This window comes from Nelumbo lutea, chromosome 5 (genome assembly GCF_056320005.1).
Source record: "Nelumbo lutea isolate HS-2025 chromosome 5, American lotus-T2T, whole genome shotgun sequence".
Classification (NCBI taxonomy): Eukaryota; Viridiplantae; Streptophyta; class Magnoliopsida; order Proteales; family Nelumbonaceae; genus Nelumbo; species Nelumbo lutea.
The window spans coordinates 42,073,435-42,087,245 of record NC_142688.1 but is presented as its reverse complement, the minus strand read 5'-3'; the positions used below and the strand labels follow the sequence as shown (position 1 = coordinate 42,087,245).

The 13,811-nt window shown below is 38.5% G+C and overlaps 1 pseudogene across 1 annotated transcript; it reads right to left on the bottom strand.

Annotated features, from left to right (window-relative positions):
• Positions 1-11,766: 11,766 nt before the first annotated feature.
• LOC148851976 (caffeic acid 3-O-methyltransferase-like) lies at positions 11,767-13,183 on the bottom strand (annotated as a pseudogene). Its single transcript, XR_016098733.1, has 3 exons — positions 12,700-13,183; positions 12,242-12,551; positions 11,767-12,123 (listed from the first exon to the last, which is right to left on the bottom strand). The product of XR_016098733.1 is annotated as a caffeic acid 3-O-methyltransferase-like (transcript).
• Between the last annotated feature and the right edge of the window lie 628 nt (positions 13,184-13,811).

Below are 13,811 nucleotides of genomic sequence, written 5' to 3'. Positions count from 1 at the left end.
AGAGGAGGCTCCGAATCGATGAGAAGGTAAGGGTTGGAGAAAACGTTGCAGCTGTTATCAAGAGGACCTTGCCAGAAAAAGATGTTGATCCAGGTATGTTCACCTTACCTTGTGTGAATGGCAATAAACGAATCGAGCATGCCATGCTAGACTTAGGTGCATCCATCAACGTCATGCCATACTCGATTTACTGTGCTTTGAAATTAGGTCCCTTAAAGGAAACTAAAGTTGTCATTCAACTAGCTGATCGTTCTAATGCCAACCTGGAAGGGATTGTTGAGGATGTGTTGGTGCAGGTTAATGATTTAATTTTTCCAATCAATTTTTACATCCTGAAGATAGATGAGGACATAGCCACAAGTTCAACCCCACTTCTATTAGGCAGGTCATTCATGAAAATGGCCAAGACCAAAATAGATGTGGACGAGGGTACCCTCTCCGTCAAGTTCGACGGAGAGATTGTTAAATTTAATATATTTGAAGCTATGAAATATCCAAGTGAATGCCCATCAATCTGCTCTATTTATACCATTGATTCGATTGTGCAGGAAGTTTTTGGAGAGGAGGACATGGATGAGGAACTTGAATTCAATGCATAATTGGACAGGGATGAGGAGTTTGATACACCCTATGACACTCTGGAACCGATGCCAGAACATAAGGTAATCAATTCTTATCTTCCATTGTCATGTTCTCACAAGAAATTGTTACCTTCTGTTTTGCAGGCTCCGGAGTTGGAACTAAAGACTTTACCTAATCACCTTAAGTACGCATACTTGGGCGAAAAAGATATACTACCCATGATCATTGTGAAAGGGTTTACCGAAAAGAAGAGGAGCAGCTCATCAAAGTCCTAAAGGAACATAAGGCGGAGATTGGTTGGACCTTAGCCAACATAAAGGGGATCAGCCCCTCGATTTGCATGCATAGGATCTTTTTGGAAGATGACGCCAAACTAGTTAGAGAACCACAAAGAAACTCAACTCGATAATGAAAGAGGTAGTGATGAAAGAAATACTTAAGTTGTTAGATAAAGGGATAATCTACCCAATTTCGTATAGTAATTGGGTAAGTCCTATACATGTTGTACCCAAGAAAACTGGGATAACTATGGTAAAAAATCAAAACAATGAACTAATCCCAATGAGGGTACAAAGTGGCTGGCGTATGGTAATTGATTTTCGAAAACTTAATTTGGCCACTCGACAGGACCACTTTCTCTTACCCTTCATCGATCAGATGTTAAAAATATTAGCAGGTAAGGCCTTCTTTTGTTTTTTCAATGGATTCTCAGGACATTATCAGATAGTTATTGCCCAGGAGGACTAAGAGAAAACAACTTTCACTTGCCCATTCGGTACCTTTGCTTACAGATGGATGCCTTTCGGTTTGTGTAACACTCCTTGAACTTTCCAAAGATGCATGATAAGTATATTTTCTGATTTTATTGAGAAGTGCATTGAAGTGTTCATGGACGATTTTATTGTTTATGGTGATTCATTTGATGACTGCTGAAGTAATTTAAGAAAAATTCTGAATCGATGTGTAGAGGCAAATCTTGTTTTGAATTATGAAAAATGACACATTATGGTAAAGGAAGGCATTGTGTTGGGACATGTTATTTCGACTAGAGGAATAGAGGTCGACAAGGCCAAGATTGATTTAATTGTGAGCTTACCTTACCCTACAAATGTTAGAGAAGTTCGTTCCTTTCTTGGAACTTTTCAAAAATCACCCTGCCTTTGTCCAATTTGCTTAAGAAGGATGTGCCTTTCGATTTCGGTGATGAGTGCAAAGAAGCATTTGACAAGTTCAAGAAACTATTAATAATTGCACCCATTATTCAATCACCTGATTGGAACTTGCCCTTTGAGACCATGAGCGATGCAAGCAACTATGCGGTAGGGGCTGTTTTAGGTCAACGAGTTAATGGGAGGAGCCACGTCATCTACTATGCTTCAAAAACATGTTGCACGGTGCAATTACACAACTACTGAAAAGGACCTATTAGCAATTGTGTTTGCTTTAGATAAATTTTGATCATATTTGCTTGGCTCTAAAGTAATTGTATTTTCTGATCATGCAGCTTTGAAATACCTGCTAGCGAAAAAGGAATCAAAACCAAGGCTGATAAGGTGGATACTCTTGCTCCAAGAGTTTGATTTAGAGATTAAGGATCGAAAGGGAGCTGAAAACTCGGTGGTGGATCATCTAAGTAGGTTGGTGAAAGATGAGGACTCCTCACCCATCTCTAAGTTGTTTCCTGATGAGCAATTGTTTCACATAAAAGGTATGGTCCCGTTGTATGCTGATATTGTGAACTACTTGGTTACTGGAATTTTACCTAATTACCTTAGCAAATCTATGAAGAATAAAATCAGGTATGAGGCAAAATATTATGTATGGGACAAACCCCACTTATGGAAATTCTATTCTGATCAAGTGATTAGGAGGTGTGTCTATGAGAATGAGCATTGGTCATTTTAGGCGAAAGAGAACTGCTCGAAAGGTTTTAGATAGTGGGCTGTATTGGACAACCCTATTTAGAGATGCATACTTGTTTTGTAAAAACTGTGAAAGATGTCAACAAACAGGTGCATTATCTCGCAGGAATGAGATGCCCCAAACCCCCATTCTTGTCTGCGAAATCTTTGATGTTTGGGGTATTGATTTCATTGGACCCTTTCCTCCCTCCTGTGATTTTGTTTACATACTTTTGGCAGTCGATTATGTCTCAAAATCGGTGGAAGCAAAGGCCACCAGGACAGATGATTATAAGTGTGTTGTAGGGTTTATCAAATCTAACATTTTTAGTAGGTTTGGCATTCCTAGAGCCATCATAAGTGATCAAGGGACCCACTTTTGCAATAGAGCCGTCGAAGTCTTGCTAAGGAAGTATGGGGTGCATCACCGAATCACCACTGCTTATCACCCCTAGACTAACGGACAAGCTGAAATTTCCAATAGAGAGGTAAAGTCCATTTTAGAGAAGACGGTGAATCTAAGAAGAAAGGATTAGAGCCTATGTCTAGATGATGCACTATGGGCATATCGAACAGCATACAAAACACCAATAGGGATGTCTCCTTATAGGTTGATTTTTGGCAAATCTTGCCACTTACTGGTTGAAATTGAACATAGAGCCTATTGGGCAATCAAATGCTGCAATATGGACATGGAAGAAGCGGGCAAGGAAAGGAAGCTCCAATTGCAAGAATTGAAAGAGTTGTGGTTAGAAGCAAATGAGAGTTTGAGAATCTACAAAGAGAAGACCAAATTGTTCCATGATAATTTTCTTTTGAGAAAACAATTTATGATTGGACAAAAGGTTTTATTATACAACTCTCGACTCCAACTCATGCCAGGTAAGTTGTATTCTAGGTGGATGGTTCCATTTGTTGTTACTAATGTGTTTCCTTACGGTGCAGTAGAGATCAAAAGTCTCAATACAGGTAAGGTTTTCAAGGTGAATGGGCATCAATTGAAGTTGTTCCATGAGGATGCAAATGTCTCCTCGTTATTCATCCGGGCTATGCATCGATTGAAGTTGTTCCATGAGGACATCGAGCATAACGACGTTAAACAATTGCGCTTATGGGAAGCAACCCATTGCATTAAGTTTATTTTGTTATTTTGTTTGTTTTTGATTTTTGTGTTTAGGAGTTGATTTTATATCTGAAGGAACCCAACACGGTGCACGGGGAAGTTCCCCCAAATCCTTCTACTATATGCATAACCCCAAATCCTTGAATGATTTCGATTTATCAGGAATCATGTGCTTAGGCTGAATAGATAGGATAGGATAAAAGCATGACTAATTGAATTTTTTTGGCTGCATATGTTACCTCATTATTTTAATCGATCAATAGGCAAGATACATATAAATTGTCTGCATAAGGGCTTGATTGATTTTCACATAAATATCTATCAAACATGGTTTGATTATTCTAAAACATGGTATGTTAGGCATGTTGAGACCACGAAAAAATCATGACTAATGTGAGATGGAGCATAAAATGCACTCACATCTAGAAAGGAAAGCAAGGGTGAGATGGAGCATAAAATTTACTCATCCTAGAACCCCAACCCCATTCTCACCTTCAGACCCTTGGAATTCGTACTAAGTGGTGAAGATATGATACATAGCAAGCTTATGGCAATAACACAACTTGTTTTGACCTAAGAAACAAAGAAAGATAATTGGATCCGGCAGAATTGGTTTGTTAAAGCAATGGGTACTTGTTCAGTCCAAGAAGGTTCAGTCGGTGGAAGGCTTGTTTCTTTAACTGTCGCTTTAACTTGGGACCATGAGGAATGGTGATTTGCGATCACTCTTGGACAAGAAAAAGGGGGAGAAAGAGATAGAAGGGGAAGGTTACCAAGTCTGGACTGAAGCATGCAATGGATATGGCTTTATGTTGAGAGCAAGATAGATTAAAAATTAGTAGGAAGTTTCTTTTGTTTTGCTTGAGTTTTGCCCTGCTTGAGGACGGGCAAAGTTTAAGTGTGGGGGGATTTGATGAGACTAAAAGTAGCCTATTTTTATCCCCTAATATTCACTCTTTTATACTTATTTAGCACTTAAATGGACTCAATACTCTTTTATTTTGATTCAGGGCAAAAAAAGGCAATTGGGAGAAAATAGGGCAATTCAGATGATTTTGCATAGTTTTTGCAACAATCAGTAATCTGAGCATAACTCTCATTTCTGGACTCCGAATTGGAAAATTCTAGAGGTATTAGAACGATGAAAGAAAGGCCCCCAACTTTTATGTTTTTGGCTATGACAGATCCGGTCCGCATCGAGTACGAAACCGGGCCCAAATTTGGAGCAAGTTCATAGTCGGGCCCATTTCACAGCTGAAGCCCAACTCGCAAAAGAACCTTGAAGCAGCCCAAGTTATCAAGCAGCCCAACTCGAATTCAAGAGCCAAGAGTCCCAATTTCTAATGTAATCTCCACAGAGAGAGAGAAAGTCTTATCTGGTCTAAAGTTTTGAATGTAATCCTAGAGAGATAAGAAGATTGAGATCAGATCATTAGATAAGAGATAGGATAGGATTAGTTCAAAATAGATCAATACTTTCTAGTTAAGGTTAATCTCCTAGAAGGAGTTGGAAAACATCCATTTTCCTCTGCTATATAAAGAGGGGGTGGACTAGCCTTAGGATTCACTCAAGCATCCAAGAAATCATCAAGCAACTCAAGCTATCAAGAAGAGCAGTTCGGCCTACTGAGAAGCAGAGCATGGAGGGATCGAAATTCATGAGCAGCTAAGCTTTTCCTTTTTGGCTCAAGGGGGGAGGTTCGATTGTGTCATTGTGAGGTTCTGTATTTAATTCAAGTCTTGCTTTTTAATTCAAGTATTCATTGGTTCTTGTGTATATTCTCATTGGATGTTAATGTTAATTAGTCTGACAAATTAATTAATATTGATTTTCCTACTGCTATCCATACTTTGGGGATCCATAATTGTCATGAATAATGATACAAGTAGCAATTAGGTTAACATCTTTTTGGGTCCATTGTTCGTGACAGCCTTTGACCAATGTAGTGACATGTTTTAACTTAAAGGGAAACGATGGAACAAAATTCGATAATTGCAGCTATTTCAATTATTGTTATTTTGGTTTAACTATTTTCACAAAGCTTAGTGCTATCACTAATTGATATGGAATGATATCGTACCCAGTCGATTAGTGATAAGTATGGTAGATGCAGCTAGTGGAGGAGCCTTGGTAAATAAAACACCCAAAGCGGCTAGGGAATTAATTTCCAATTTAGCCAAAAATTCTAAACAGTTCGGAGCAAGAACAGATGGCCCCACTAGGCGTGTTAATGTGGTAAGTCATGTTAATTTGGAAAATCAAATTTCAGATTTAACTACTTTGGTAAGACAATTGGTTGTAGGGCAATTGCAAACAGCTATTGTATGTGGTGTCTGTTCAATCCCTGGGCATCCTATGGATATGTGTCCATCGCTACAAGATGGATTGATGCAGCAAGTTAATATCGTAGGAGGATTTCCGGGACAGCCTCAATGCAAGTATGACCCTTACTCTAATTACTACAATCTGGGGTGGAGGGTCATCCAAATCTGAGTTGCGGAAACCAAGGAGGACCACAGAGATACCAGCCCCAAGTTTTCAATAGATAGCCCCAATTTTCAGCACCTATCATAGCGCAAGGCCAACCCTCATGTTCAGGTATGTCATTAGATGAAATAGTTAAGGCTTTAGCTACTAACACTCAGCCATTTCAGTAAGAAACAAGAGCTAGCATCCAAAATTTGGGGAACCAAATCAGCCAACTTGCTACATCCATTAGCAAGTTGGAGGCGCAGAACTCTGGGAAACTACCATCACAGACGGTAGTCAACCCCAAGGAAAATGCGAATGCAGTGGTGCAAAGAAGCGGGAAGGAGTTGCAGCCCCAACCTACCTCACCAACGAGGGCAGGTAAAGGAGACAAGGAAGTGGAGAGACAAGGTTCAACCAAGGATCCCATTGAGGTATATCCGATCCCCCTCCCCCTAAAATTACTAATGCCATTATACCACCTTTTCCTAATAGGTTGGAAAAGCTCAAGAAGGAGGAATATGAGCAGGAAGTCTTAGAAACCTTCAGGAAGGTGGAAATCAAAATACCATTGTTAGATGCTATAAAACAGATCCCAAGATATGCAAAGTTTCTAAAGGAATTATGCACTAACAAGAGGAGGTTGCGAATCAATGAGAAGGTAAGGGTTGGAGAAAAGATTTCAGCTGTTATCAAGAAGACCTTGCCAGAAAAATGTGTTGATCAAGGTATGTTCACCTTTCCTTGTGTGAATGGAAATAAATGAATCGAGCATGCCATGCTAGACTTAGGTGCATCCATCAACGTCATGCCATACTCGATTTACTATGCTTTGAAATTAGGTCCCTTAAAGGAAATTAAAGTTGTTATTCAGCTAGTTGATCGTTCTAATGCCAACTCGGATGGGATTGTTGAAGATGTGTTGGTGCAGGTTAATGATTTAATTTTTCTAGGCGATTTTTACATCTTGAAGATGGAGGAGGACAGAGTCACAAGTTCAGCCCCACTTCTATTAGGTAGGCCATTCATGAAAATTTCCAAGACCAAAATAGATGTGGATAAGGGTACCCTCTCCATCGAGTTCGATGGAGAGATTGTTAAATTTAATATATTTGAAGCTATGAAATATCCAAGTGAATGCCATTCGATCTGCTCTATCGATACCATTGATTCAATTGTGCAAGAAGTTTTTGGAGAGGAGGACATGGATGAGGAACTTGAATTCTATGCACAATTGGACAGGGATGAGGAGTTTGATACACCCTATGACACTCCGGAACCGATGCCGGAACAAAAGGTAATCAATTCTGATTTTCCATCGTCATGTTCTCACAAGAAATTGTTACCTTCTGTTTTGTAGGCTCCGGAGTTGGAACTAAAGACCTTACCTGATCACCTTAAGTATGCGTACTTGGGCGAAAAAGAGACACTACCCGTGATCATTGTGAAAGGGTTGACCGAATGGTATTGCTGCTTATGTCTTCATCCAGATGGTGGCATCGTCAAGCGAGCTTTCATCCCATATGGTATTGCTACTTATGTCTTCATCCAGATGGGTACTTACACAGGTGGCCTCAACACTTTTGTTGTTGTCGGTCTAGCTTCCAAGCCTCTCCATATCGACAGTAAGCCCCAGTCGGGTTCAGAAAGCTCACAAGTCTTCGTAACTTTGACACTTCAACTAACAATCTCGAAGGAGATCTCTCAGAACTCAGGTCCCTGACACAATTCATCTCTCTACAACTCTTCGAGAATAATCTGTCGGGAGAAATGCCCTAAGAATTTGGGGATTTTAAGTATCTCATGAATTTGATGCTTTACAGGAAACAACCTAAGTGGTACGCTCCCTCAGAGGGCAACAAGGTCATAAATCTCACAAGGCTGCATGGCATTCATCCTATAGGGTTGAAAATGACAAACTCAACCTCCTTATGAGTTCGACTCTAACTCTTTTCTACGTAAGCAATGATTTCCTTTCTAGCAGTGTCCCTATTGGAATCTAGGGTTTGCCCAACCTCAACATCATCGATTTCACTATGAATCACCTGGAAGGAGCCGTTATGTTCGACATCGCAAATGCCAGAGCTCTGTGGCTGTTATATACATTGCAAATACTAGACTTTCAGGTGAATTGCCATCAGAAATCTCAAAAGTGATGACTTTGATTTCTGTTGACTTGACCTCTAACAAGTTCTTAGGTGACATTCCGCTTAGTATCGGAAAATTAAAGAAGCTCAACATTATTCAGTTGCAGGATAAGATGTTTTCTAGCAGCATACCGATTTGTTAGGTTCAAGCGTTTCTCTGAACATCATAAATTTCACCGACAACTCACTCATCGGTCAAATTCCATCGACACTAGGGCATTACGCTCCCTGAAATCGTTAAACCTATTGAATAACCAGCTAACGGGATCAACTCCAGTGAGTCTATCTTCTCTTAGGCTTAGATTTTTCAATGTGTCGCACAAGAGCATGCATTGTCAATAGACTCTTAGAATGCAAAATCATTTTGTGTGTTGAGTTTCAACAAAGAAGATATATTGAATTCGATAAAAGAGAAGAAATTGATTGGGAAGGAAGGGTCTGGGGAATGTTTATAAGGTGATTCTGGGGAACGGAAGGAGCTGGCGATAAAACACATGGAATTCAAAATCCAAGGGCCGGAAAAGCCAGAGTAGTAGCACGAGAATGATGAAGAAGAGATCAGGAAATCCATTGGAATTCGACGCAGAGGTGACGACTCATCTCTCTGCATCTCTCTGCGATCGTGTCAAATGATAGTACTGCTCATGGCTCTGGCTGCAGAGCAAGATGGTGTACCGGATCTCCGAGTGAATTTGAAGGTCCAAGTATTAGAAGATGTGGTGTCTGAGGTGGGAGTGCACCGAGAAGATGTGGTAAAATAGGTATTTTAAAAAGATGACCATCTCTTTTACTTGTTCTGTTTTGGTCATTGTGGAATACTAAAAGATGCGAGGTCATGGGGACACCATCATCAAGGCCCAAAGAACACATGGTCAGGAGGGTGAGGCTGGTTTGCAAGGTTAGAGAGAACTTTGTTCCGAGGTTTGAGGAGCTACAAGGCAGAGATGTTAGAACCATCATATGAGGAGCCATAGAGGTACCTATTCAAAAAGATTAATGAGATAGTGAGGTTGCAAATCCCATAGGGCTACAAGGTCATAAATCTCACAAGGCTGCATGGCATTCATCCTACAAGGCTATGAAGTCGTGGATCTTATAGGGTTGAAAATGACAAACTCAACCTCCTTATGAGGGAAAACTCAACAAATAATACTATTGTCAACCCATTTTAGGGTCATTTAGTAAGACACCCCTTATATTTTAACTGATGGGTTTACTGAGACCTGCCCTTTAGTTTGCCTCGATTACTAAGATATCCATTATAGTTTTAGTTTGTAATTATATTAGTTATTAATGATTCTTTTAGATGAAAGTGTAAAATGACATTTTTGACACGAATGCCATCAAACCAAACTAATAATTGAAAAAGAAATAAGGGATTTAAGCCTATTTTCTTTTGAAGAGTAGAAACCTAACCATTGAATGACAATGGATAGTTGTCCTTTTCCACAGTATTCAAATTCTAAAACCCTGCTAGAAGCTCCCAAAGTTCCTAGAGCAGCATCAACAGCAAATGGGTATATATGTGGTCAACCGCTAATTCATAATAGTCCTGAGGGCTTCGACAACATGACAATTATAACTCAATTAGGAAAAAGAGAAAGCTATTTTGACATTTACATGGCCAAGTGTAAAATCTTCACAAGAATGCTAAAGAATAGGTGAGAATTTGGAAATAAATCTTCATAAAACAACTTCCTTTCTGAGTAAAAGTTATGGAACATATATGATTGTTCTTTGTGTTGAATCTTTCTAAGAAGTTTGTTCTTGAAGTTTCTCTCCTGCAAATCCATTTTGGTTGTAAAGATTCTACAGATGCCCTTCATCACCATCTTGCAGTTTGCAAATGATTACTTAATTTTTGCAAAAAGTACTATTCCATCTTGCCTTGAAATTATAGATATTCTGTAAAAAGTGAACGGGGCCTAAGAAGGAAACCGTGTTGCAAACTGCTCCACTAATAAAGGTATTGATCAATGGAACTTTTTTACCTATACCTCGATGCATCCAATTCCAAATGACAATGCAAAGCTTCTTAGAGAAGACTACCAACAACTTCTCATTCTTTGAATGGGGTAGTGCTTTTGTTTCTCTTAACCTTAGGTATTAACTAGTCGGGACCTGTGCACTACATGGGTTTTATTTATAAGAAAATTTGAGGATGGAATTCTATGACATTTCAAATTAAGTGGTACCCATCTATGTTCAATTCAAGTATTATTTATTGGGTTATGTCTAGTTTATCCAATCACAATATAAATTACGCTATTGTGAGAATGGTCCATTTCCTATTCTCTAGATATGTTTATTTTCTTTTTTGTCTTAACGCTAATTTATTATTATTTTTTTGAAAAAATTATTAATTTTATTGGTTTAATTTATTATTATTTTTAGGTAAAATAATATTGGAAACTTCAAAAGAAAACACCAAACCTATCAGACTGTCAATTCAACTCTGTATTCAAACAAGGTAAAAAAAGGAAGAATGACGGTTCAATACAGGGTCATAATTTGTATGCCCAAAGTACTGTTGGGGTAGGTGCCAACTTGGAATTGATGCCTATTCACGGGAGGGCATTGGTGCATAGAGTGTGGGTTGTTTCCATTTTGAATATTCATAGCTCTGCAGTGAAAATCAGAAATCTACATTAGGCCTGTCCAGACTTTTCCGGAAAAAAAAAAAAAAACCCATTGTGATGCTAGTGACTCCAAATGGTCCACTTTCACAAGCTTAATGATAATTAATTTGTGCATTTCTCTCAAATATTGTTTGTTTGGTCTATTTTCAACGAAAAGAACAAGGATAGGAAGATAAGCTTATCCACGTGGTCATCATGAGAGAAGCACATTTTCAGGTGATGCTTTCAATTGATTTCCGTCACTGGCGTGTTGGTGTTTCGTCGTGGGTAAGAGTGTCAATTGCACTGGATTTGGTCCAATGTGAGTCCATTATAAATAAATCAGGTCCATCCAATCTAATGAATATTTTGGATCATTTTGGACAGGTCCAATTAATGTCTGGGCCATTTAATAACCTGTTCAAATTTGTTTAAATTATCCAAATTTGGTCCATTTACACTTATATTCTTACCTTTTATCAATGGATCAGATATTGGCTCAATCCAACCCAATCTAATATAAATTCAGTATTGATGGACCATGTCCAACCCAATCCAATAAATACTTTGGACCATTAAGTCTGGACTGATCTAATTCATATGTTATTGGTCTGTCCAATCCATCCAAATTGATTTTGGTTTGGATGGGTCCAATCCAAAACTGGTCCATTGACACCCCTAATCATAAGGACTCAGGAGATAGCAGGAAATATGAACTTTGTGATCATTGACACCCCTAATCCATTTAGCATGACTTAATCATGTGTGAAGGCAATATTAGAGCGGTAACTAGCTTCTGGAGCCATTGGAAGAATTGATTCAACAACGATCACTTTTCCTGACTTTGGTAGGGCTTTCCAACAGTTTCTCAAAATCTTTAAGCAATCTTCATCATTCCAGTCATGAAGTATCCACTACAAAAATCACGAAATTAAAAAATATATATATATATATTTGGAGACATGAAATCACAAAAGAACATATCGAAAATGTACCCTATAATACTGTAGATTTTAAATTCCTAAATACTCTCTGTCTATGTTTTATCACTTCCTTCGTTTAAGGACTAATAGACATTATGACTTTCTTGATTTGTAAGCTTTATTTGCTTTAAATGACTTGATACTACAAAGAGATTCATGGTGAATGTAATTCTCTTCTAGATATCGTGGGACATATCCAGTCTACCCCTCTCAAGACCTAAAAGTAGAACTAACCTTCATAAAAATGGCTTCTCCTTTGGGGACATATTCAAACATATCTCCTCCAACATGTTTCACACCTGTCCCATGGTTACAAATACTTTCTGAGTTTCTGTTAGCTCTTAGAAATTAAAGGAAGTAGAAAAGCTGGGTTTTTTCTACTAATAATTATTAAGCCAAGCCAAATAAAATTCTTACCAGGGTAGGATGGTGCTGCTTCTATCACATGAAGCAAATCAAAATTGATACCTTTGATTTGAGGATACCTAGATGTAATCATTTTTAGTGTGTTTCCATTCCCACCTTCCACGTCAACCACCTCTTTAAGACCTTCAAATCCCTTGTATGTGTCAAGAATCTTCTTCAAGAATATTGTGGTGTGACCTGACATTCCCTTATTAAAGAATTCGTTATACCTTGAATCTTTCTCACAGTACTGAAATAAGGTCATTCCGTGTTCCTTATGGAAAGGAATTCCACCTCCAACATAGCATCTCTCAGCTGGTACCTGCAAGCAGCGATAAAGTTCTGATAGAATGTAGTGTTTTTTTTTTTTTTCTCCTGGAAATACAGAATGCATGTCACATAAGGAGTGATGTTGGTGGTGGAATATTTTGCCCAAATCAGAGATCATAGCTCGGCAAGTAAGATCATACCAGCTATCAATGAGCGACTTGTCCTGATGCAGTAGAAGCAGGGGTCGAAGAGACACTCCGTCCTGGCTGTTGGTGAAAAATTTGCAGACAGGAGCCAAGCCATAACGCCTTTCAACTTGGTCATTGTCCCGTTTGACGAGGGAGCATTTAAGAACAGAGTAGCTCGTCAGTAGAGACAAGAGACGGTCGAGCATGGTTGCTGCATCTGGGTTTTCAGTGTGAAGGTGCAAGGCACTCTCTGAAGCCGAGAGGTACGCATCAGGGCCAGCTCTAGATATGATATCGAACACATCTAGTTCTGTAGTGACATTCAAGGCCATAGGAAGCACTGAAGCACTTGCCAATTGCATGGCCGCCAATATACAGTTTTTTTCTTCTTTCTCTACATTTGGGGTTTCAAAGTGATTACTGAGGATTAAAGCCATACTCACTGTAGCGCAGAACTAGAAAGAAAGCTACACAGTTAGAATAAAGATAATCCCTCTCTCACGGCTCACAATCTCACTGTTTATGAAATATATAGAGGCTCGTCCGTGATGCTAATGACATGTGATTTTAATGCGTGATGTGATTTGTAGTTTGATGGCAACCACTACCAGCCATTAGGTAGGCTTCTACTTAGACTTTTGTTTTTATTTTTTTTCTTTGGTTAACAGAATTTCACTTTTCACTCCACAAGCAACAAAACAACAAATCAAAGATCAGAAACACCAAAAAAAGAAATCACTTACTAGTACTACTAACTACTTGGACTCAGTTTGGAAAGAGTACAAATACAATTATGTAGTGTAAATATATACAGAATACAAGATTTTGTACTCTACATGTATATTTGTATTTGTACTCTTCTCAAACTGAGCTTTTGGCTGCTTTTGGTTGCAACACAAAATTGTTTGCACTAGTATAAAAATGCATGGGAGTGAAAATGAAAATAATGCATGTTTTGATTTAATTTTGTTTTGCACTTAATTTTATTCTGCTTCACATCTTATTTTACTTTATTTGAACTACAATTAAAGAAAATAAGGTAAAATTTGAAAAAAAAAATGAGAATTTTCACCCAAATCATTTGCACTGCTATAACTTTGCATCAATACAAATTTATTTGCCTT